Below are 9,813 nucleotides of genomic sequence, written 5' to 3' on the forward strand. Positions count from 1 at the left end.
AATGGCGTTCTTTCGAATTTTGTCCAACTGCCTCAATGCAACCGCTCCACATCCACTCCACAATGGCGAACAGTATTCGATCTGAGAATGCACATGACTTTTGTATATTGTGGCCAACTGCTCGTCAGTGAAGAATTCACGAAATCTGTACAGAAGTCCCAATTTTTTAGAAGAGTTTTCAGCAAAGGGTTTAACATAAGCTGCACAGCTTAGGTTGGAGTTTAGTGTGACACCAAGTATATAAATTTTAGTGGATATTGGAATTTTGACATCTTTGAAATTATATGAGAGTCTGAGGGATTCTTTCTGTTGGAGAAATTAATGTACTGCATTTAGTTTTCAGAGCATTCAATGAGACCAGATTTGTTTGCTCCCATTGATTAATTTAGCAAGGTCCTGGTTCAGAGAAATTGCTGTGTTTATTTGGGAATTTATAATATCAGACTGTGTAAAGGAGGTACTAAATGTGAAAGAACTATGAAGTGTTTTCATCAGCATAAGAGTGTATTGGGTTGTGAGTGACAGACAGGAAGTCATTTATATGAATGAGAGAGAGTGTTGGGGCCAAAACTGATCCCTGAGGTACGCCTGCATTTATGGAATGAAACTGGGACTAAATTCCGTCTATCGTGACCGGTATTTTTATATTATGAAGGCAAGAAGAAATTAGAGGAACCACTGATGCAAGGCTATAGTGTGACATCTTAGACTATATGGCCCAGTGCCATACTCTGTCAAATACTTTTGAAATATCAAGTGTTATTGTGTGTGTTTCACCATATTGGTCTATTGCTTTGTTAATCTGATGGGTAAGAAGGCAAAGAATGTCTACAGTTGAAAGTTTGTGTATAAATTCATACTGCCAATCAGTGATTAATTTATTGATTTCTCGGTGCTTGACAATGTGTTTATTTATTGGTGGTTCAAAAACTTTTCCGAGAACAGAAGCTATGGCGAATGGTCTATTTATTTATTTTTTTTAATAACTGAGCAGAGGAAGGAAAAACAAAATAATAAAAAAAATAATCCATACACCAGATTACTGGTGTCCTCTGTTCATAAAATATCTGTAACAGTTAGACATGAACAGCTGTGGGTTGAAGTTTCGAGGGAAACAACTCTGAGGAAGTGAGTCCCAGAGAGATGCAGTTCAGGGAATGAAAGAATTCTGATAGGCAGAAGTTCTGCAATATGGCTGAGTGACATTCCAGTCATGAGCGCTATCAGATGCCAGTGTAGCACGAGGGAAGGCATGGAGGGGTGGCACCATGGATGCAATTTCGTCTGAGCATTTGCCATAAAAATATCTGTAAAATAATGAAAGGGAGGCAACATTCCTTCTTACTTGTAGGGGAGGTAGTTTATTTGTAATGGCATGGTTGTTAATCATTCTAACAGCTTTGTTCTGAATTTTGTCTAGTTTTCTATACTTTGGTGGGTCAGAAGTGGCCCCCTTATTAGGAACAGGATGGATATTTGCTTCTTTCCAAGAGGCTGGAAAACTTGAGGTACAGATGCATAAGCGGAAAATTTTTGCCAATACAGGAGCCAACACTGGGGAGCAATTTTTAAGTACTGATGAAAGAATGCCATCTGGACCAGTAGCTTCGTCAACAGAGAGATTCTGTAATACAGCTTTTACGTATCTTGTGTGAACTTTGAAAGGGGGTATTTGAGGGGAGTCAAAATCAAGTACAGGAATATTGTGATTTTCTGTATTCAGGGTTGAGTTTGTTGAAAAAATATCATCACGAAGGTTGGCTTTTCCACGTGGGTCACTTACTAGATTTCCACTGGGGAACTGTAACATTGGAATGGAAGAAATGGTAGTGAAGTTTGTTTTGAATGAATTAAGGATAGACCAGAATATTTTTTTTATCATTTGGTATGTTTAGTAGTTTGTTAGCCTGTCTATGTAGAAAGTTTGATTTAGAAAGATTGATAATAGTTATGGCATGATTTCTGATATTTCTATAATAGTTAAACGCTTCTTTAGTTTTGGTCCTTGTATAAGTGTTATAGGCTATTGTTTTATGGTCTGTTACTCTAGCACAATTGTGGTCAAACCATTTAGGTGAATTACATCTTTTCTCTGTAACTATGATGGAGAATGGATGTTTCTAAGCCAACTTTGATGAAATCCTGTATGTGGCCCAATGTGGAGTTTGCATCTTAAGAGAAAAAGGAGGTCCAAGGAATATCCATGACAAAATTTTGGATACCCTCCCAGTCTTCCCTGTCGTAGTGCCGTTTAGTCACAACAACAGATTCAGAGCAGGAGGGTGTGGTAGGTGTTGAACTGGTGGTTTGTATCAGACAATGAACCGAGGATCCGAGGGGGGACTTCATTTCAATATTATTATCTAAATTGGTTGTTAGATACAAATCCAATAAGTGGGGATTTTGATCTGGGTTGTCTGGTACATGGGTAGGTTAATTGACTAACTTGGTGAGATTAATTGAGTCTGCAAATAGGTCACATTAAACACCAGAGTCATCAGTTCTGTCTGAATAAGTGATCCATTCAACATTATGGACAATAAAATCACCCAGGATAGTAATTTCTGATGCAGTATTAATGTTGAGGACACTTAGTTGTGAAGACAGAGAGTCAAATAGACTTAGCTTTGGAGAGGCATTAGGGGAACGATAACCACAACAGAAATACTTATTTTTACCAAAAGAATTTAATTTGTATATGCCATAGTCGAAATAAGGACAATTGAATTTAATAATCTCCTCCAGGGCAATTTCTGATCTAGCAAGGCAACATATGCCTTCTTTGGGTCTGAAATTTTGAATCAAGATATAACCAGGCAATTAAATCTAGCTATATCAGAGGTGGAGCCTACTTGAGTCTCTGTCAAAAATAGCAGATCTGGGGATTCAAATTGGAGGAAATTGTGAACAGAGCTGATGTTGGAGTGAAGTCCCCTAATACTGCAGGAGAAAATTTTACTGCACTGACAAGCAGTTTCAGGGTGCTGCAACACTGAAGGTAGCACTGTCACTTGATGACGACCGGGAGGGCCCTGTGCAGACGACCCAGCCCTGCCAGTGGTGGTCATCCGAGAAACCACCACACTAATTCCCAGTATAAGAGCAGCCATGGTTCTTTTTATGGAAGGGGGGGGGGGGGAGCAGGGATGCGTTGTGAAATGTGTATGATATGTAATGACAAGACAGGCGTTTTATGGAGAGAGGATAGCTGGTTTAAGGCAATGTGATATGGATGTGTGTGTGTAGTGTAAGGAGGGCAGCCTGATGTCCCCCGACCACTGCTCCAGTCTACAGTATATCCCCTGTAGTCCTATGTCTCACAAAAACTCAAATTTCTCCCTCTATTGACATATCCTCACTTAGTTTTCATTGTTACCATCGCCTTACAAACTTTCATAACAAAGGTGGCACCTACTGTTATATCAAATCTTAACAGGAAGTTGAAACTGTTTTGAATTTCATTTCAGCTAACTATGATTATTAATTATACAAACTAAATTACCTAAATTTTACCAAATAATTCCGTATAGTTTATCACTCCCCCAATGTTTCCTCAGAACCCAGTATATTATACTCCGTAATAACTGTTGACCAACCTTAACCTCGCCCTTACCACTGAATTTACTGTTTGGTGAGTTTTAACATCCAGTCTGAATAATTGTTATTGCATTCTACTAGGAATGGCGATACATGTCTAAAATACAGCCTGTTTGCAGAATCCTTTAATCTCAGGCAATTGGTAAAACAACCAGCCAGAATACCAGATAATCCCAACCATTGCACCTTGCTCGTGACGGATATCCCAGATCAATACGATTAGAGGTACTGTCATCACTTGGATCATCCGTCCACAATCTCATCAAAGTCTCATTAGTTAGATGTCCCAACCTCCCAGTTCTGAACCAGTCAGGGTAACCTGATGGCACGTTGATAGGGCAGACTGGGATGGATTTGGATATTATCCTGCTGATATTCCGGGGCAGTCTTTCTTTTCCACTGACCCAGTCCCACAATAATGACGTAATACAAGCCAGTATGGAACTGTTCATACCCAGTCAACAATATACTAAAAGATCAAACTCCCTAAAATGGTTTGACGGCAATTGTGCCAGATCAACGACCTTAAAGTTCTTAGTATATAGGTTTTACTTAAAATACAAAAACACCTAAACCCCCCAGGCAAATTAAAATTGCTGGAAACCATGCAAAAGCAGAAATAAATATCTTTAAATCAAACTTGCTTCACAAGCAAGCATTCAAACTATTCAATAATCCTAATGACAATAGAGCGTTCTAGTCAACAATTAGTTCTCTCAACAATTACTTTAAAAAGTCATCACCCATTCTTCAATTAAAATCTTCGAATGGAAACTAAAAGATCCAAGCGGAAATGTGAATAACCTTGCAATTACGTATGCCTAAAATTCTATCTTACAGGAAGTCAGTCCTACCGTCCCTGTACTATAACTTGATTCTCCCGAAATTGCTCCACTCAAGATACAGACTAGATATGTAAAATCCATCGTAGACAATATACCAACCACCAAAGCTCCAGGTCCAGATGGAATTCGTCCAATCGTTTTGAGTGTGTTCCCCAGAGCCTGCTCCTGTTCTACCTCAATTATTCAGACTATGCCTACGTACTTCTTCATTCCTTAATTCTTGGAAAGAAGCCAATATTCCCCTAATGCCGAAGAAGGGAACTTCCTCTGCCCACTCCGACTACAGACTAGTATCTATCACATCTTCTTTTTGTAAAGTATTTGAGATTGTAATTAATAGGCATATTGTTAAGCATCTTGAATCCAACAACTTTAGTGACATTCAGTCCGGTTTTCACCAAGAAAGATCCATTGTTGATATGCTCAGTCCCTTGGCTCATACAATCCATTAGTCAACTGGCCAACACGAGAAATCCATGCAGTAGACCTTGATACTTCTAAAGCTTTGAAAGAGTGTGATACTGTACCCTACTACCCAAACTTCCCTGCTATGGCCTGTAATATTTTGTGCCACTGATTTCCTCATAATTAAACAACAGAAAGATGAGAGTAAAAGCAGATGATATATACTGCAAGTTCCACTTGATTAATGCTGGTGTGCTGCAAGGATCAGTCCTTGCTCCAGTCCTATTCCACATTTATATAAATGATCTCTTATCTATCACCCATAATCCCATTCACTCATATGCAGATAACTAAACACTTCACAGTTCCTTCACACTTAAACCACCATTCACAGAGTTTAATATCCCAAACTCGCAACTCAGTATATCATTCTCCCGAAATCAAGTATTATCTAATGTCACTGAATGGGGACAAAATAACATTGTCTCATTTATTAGTAGGAAAATCAAATATATACAATTTGCTAATAGACAGATATTGCCTAATTCCTCTATTTACTCCAATGCTAATAGTATTCCCCTCTCTTAAAGTTCTGAAATGGGGTTTTTCACTTAAAAATGCAATCAGCTGGACCTCTCATTTTATATCACTTGCTAAAACTGCTTCAGAGAAACTTGGATTATTGTACAAAATTCATAACTTCTTCAGTGACTAAAAGTTAGCTATAATTAATGAGTCATGTGCTCTCTAAGCTGTAATATTGCTCAATGTGCAGAGGTTGCACCCAAGCAACAGGAAAAAATACGGAAAAATGCAATAAGATTGGTAATAACTCTGCAGATACAAATTAACCATCTCCCTTACAAGAAAGAAGGAATGTTGTCTCTCTTGCATTATTTTACAGATACTTTTATGGCAATTGCCCAGACAGTGATGCATCCATTGTGCTTCCTCTCCAAGCCTTCGGTCGAGCTTCACGGGCATCTGGTAGTGCTCATGACTGGACTGTCACACCACCATATTGCAGAACTTCTGCTTATCAGAATTCTTTTATTCCCCTAACTGTATCTTTTTGAAACTCACTTTCCAAGAATAGCTTTCCTGCAGACTTTAAATCTACAACAGTTCAGGTTCAACTGTTATAAGTTTTTTAATAATGGAGGTCACTTGTAATTTGGTGAATGGACTATTTTTTTATTTAATCTGTTTTTCCTTCCTCTGTCCGTCTTGTAATAATAATAATAATAATAATAATAATAAAAAACGCTAGAAAATCATTAGACACAGACTCAAAGAGCCTCCCCCGCATTTAAAAGCAACAATAGAATATATTTCATCAGCCTGTGAGAGGAGGAAGAGGATGGAGGATTATTCGAAAAGGGAGATATAAGGACGAAGCTTAAAAATATAAGAGAAAGATTTTTTTTTTTTTATGTGTCCGACTCAGGGCAAAGGCTTCAGGGTCTTTCCCAAGGCCCAGTAGTCTTCCTATACGAGTACACCTCCACATGTCACCACTTCGACGTTAACACCCACCTTCCGTGCTGCGTACATGTTAGGGTTGTCTCATGCAGGACTGGTGTACTGGTATTAGAGGGGATATTTTTACATGTTGGTGGGTATTCTGGTAGATCAGTAAAGTCTGCTTTTGTAAAAATGAAATCCCTAAACGGTTCCTTGCCCCAGCCAGGATTCGATCCTGGGTCCATTAGGACTGCATACCGCCTCAGGTAAATATGAAGGGGACAGAGAAAAACAGATCACAGTCGAAGTAGAAGAGAGATAAATTAAGATAAATAATTTGCTAGAAACGAGATATTCAGCAGGATGCTGTAAATCAGTTAATGTGAATAGGAAGGAGGAGATAATAACGCTGGTATTAGAAAAAGAGAGAAGGAAAGAAAGACTATCCACCTTAAAGGTAAATTACGACCAGTTACACGAAAAGTATTGAACCGCCAGGCCCGTCACCAACACTTCTGATAGTGTGACCTGACTGTGTGGCAGGTCATGGTGAGTTTACTAAGGTCAGACGCAGGGTGCAGATCAGAGGTATATATGTCTTTGAGGTACAGTATGTGTTCTAGGCCTAAGAAAAAGAAGAATTTTGGTCAGCAATAAAGTATATCACTTTACTACGGTTATGAACACAAGCAATAAAATTTAAAATTCCAGTATTCAACTAGAATATTAAACCCAACAATCGAATTAACATTTAATTCCTAAGTTGCACTGTTGGGACAATTTAAGGTGAGATATGGATGAATTACCCTTGTGCTGTGAATTTGTTTTGGTGTAACGAATGGATATGGACATTAAAATTAGAACACCGTAAAAGAAGACACAAATCCGTTGGGTGGCAAATGATTCTATGTTTGGTTTAGTGAGATACTTCTGAGTAAGAAACGGAAAGTTAGGGTGTACTAAGGGGTTCCTTTAGTACAGTGATAGCATCATCATTGGAAGGTCGACATATGTTCTAGGTCTAGGCTTGAAACTAAGCGTGGCAGCCACTGAGCTCGGGTGCTGCTAGCACGTACTCTCAGTGTTACTTCTGAATACCGGTAGGAATTTAAACCCTACTAGTTTTTTCTGATGAAATTTACAGACTCGGATACACAAACATAGCCCTTCCAAACTTTGACTTTCATGCCTATCCTCATAAATACATCACCAGTATGGGAATGTGAATTCTGGCCACGTCTCCCTCTACAGAGATGGTCTGGTTCTACATAACACACACTATCTGATACAGTAACACTATAGTGCAAATGTTTATGCAATAAAAACAGAGGCACAAAGACTGAGGTTAGGCTGCGTGTGGACAAGAGATTGATGTAAAGGAGAGATAATGAGAATACAAGAATTTTGCAGACATCTGAAAAAGAAAATTATTACTCGCTTTCTCTGAGCTTCAGATATAACTCCCTGGATCTGGCAACCTTTCATTTGATAGTGAGTCCGAGACGGCAACACTCTTTTTCCTTCTTTTGGATGCGTTTCCCATAGTTTGCCTGCCCGCCAAACTTGTTGCATTGTGTTTAATAAATATAAGAAAGCTAAGCTTGTGAAAATAATAGTAAGGTTTGTCTTTACTCTTTTAGATTAATCGCAATAATTAAATAATAAGTGCGTTGTCACTCACCCAGTCACGCCCAATGGTCAAGTAGTGAAGAGGCACAAGGATGCCTCGCGTTAGTCATGACCACGCCTTGAGTGGGAATGTACGATCTTTTCTGGCTTTCATTGTCATGCATACTTATTTTTTAACTACCAAATTATTCTTATTTATTTTGATTGTAACTCTAGTTTTCTATCAATACCCTCTCCGTCTCCAGATCTTTCATGAGGCTGCCCTTCAGATTATATTACATGTTCAAAATTCCTGTCATTAAAAAAAATAAAATAAAATACATTTTTACTCTCACTTGGTGTAAAATTATCATCTCCCTATCTTGGATACTGAGTTGTAAAAACAGATGAACACTCAATTATGATGCTAGTCAGGAAAAAAGTGCCATGGACAAAGAGTGGAGCCATTGTACTGTCTTTTTCCTCCATTGAGCTACGTGAAATAAACTGCAAAAGAAAATCTGGGCCAGGTTAAGGTAAAATAGTATAGCCATTCCCAAAAATTTCACCTGTTTACCAAAAGCAGTGTGTACTCTTCCTAGTTGCCCCTTATTATTTCCTCTGTCAGGCTCCCGCGTCACGGTTTAGTTTTCCCATCTGAGTTTCGTCCAACATAAAAAATTTAATGGGCAGAAGAACATTTGTGGTAGTGTGCGCTTCACTACATCCACTTGCTCCATGTAGTGCTGCTCCTAGTGTCTGTCTCTTCCTCTCCATCCTTCTTTCCTTCCATTCTCTCCTGTCTTTCATTCCTTCATCCCTGTCTGTTGACCACTTCTGTCATTCTTTCCACTTCTTCAGCTTGGGTGACTCTACATGAGACAAGCAAATACTGTCACCAGGAAACCTTTACTACTTGAACCATATAACAATTTTGGTACCTGGTGGTTTAGTGGGTAATTATTGCTCATCGGATTATGATCAGTGAAGGTTTATATAATTGGTTGGGGTTGATTGCTATGTAATGCCACTCAGGGATGAATTGGTTCTCATCTTAATGTCGGGACCAACTGTAGCGGGCTCCTCCTCATGAATGTGGATTGGATGATGGATATATGGAATATAAATATGAGTAAGTAACACATCCAAATAAAGAACTTCGGTAGTGTACTTTTGATTTCATTTTAACCCGCCCCATCCCGTCGACGTATGGGTACGTTGCAACGATATGCATTTGCCAGTCCCGGCAACGTACCAGTACGTCGTGCAATTGCAAGGTCCCTAATTTGCACAATTTTCAATTTTCGCGTGATTTTTCGTATGTATACACAGGACGTCTTCCTCTATGCCTCTACAAGATGCCAAGCAGGGACAATGCCTTACACTGCATAACCTCCCCCTCCCCCCCTCACGCCATTGTCTCGGCAATGGACCTGTTACCAGTGACCTGGCTAGTAAAGATATTCAGGGCCAGAGTGATTCCCCAATCGATGACAATGTGGAGGACAATGTTTACATAGCATTAGAAGAAGAAACAGCCAGAAATAATGATCAGGTAATGTGGCAAAAAAGGTCAGGTATGGTGATTAGTTAGTGAGTGAAACAATGCTTATAATGCCTTTATTACTGCTTGAAAACCAATATACTCTCATACTACATATACATTCGTACCAAGTAAATAAATAAATACCGTTTATGAGTGGATAAAATAGTTACCCTCCCATAGAACTCGTTTCTTTGGTGCCAGCATGTTAGAAAACCCAGTCAGGTAAGGAGGAACTCCTACCTGGATTGGGTATTTAAACCTCAGGTGAGCGATTTCTCTATGAATTTTCGATGTTTCTCACCAAAAGAAAGGTTTTAGCCAAAAAAAATGAAAATACCTCGGGACTGG

This window comes from Coenobita brevimanus, chromosome 22 (genome assembly GCF_032717465.1).
Source record: "Coenobita brevimanus isolate Jiangsu-jjx chromosome 22, ASM3271746v2, whole genome shotgun sequence".
NCBI classification, from domain to species: domain Eukaryota; kingdom Metazoa; phylum Arthropoda; class Malacostraca; order Decapoda; family Coenobitidae; genus Coenobita; species Coenobita brevimanus.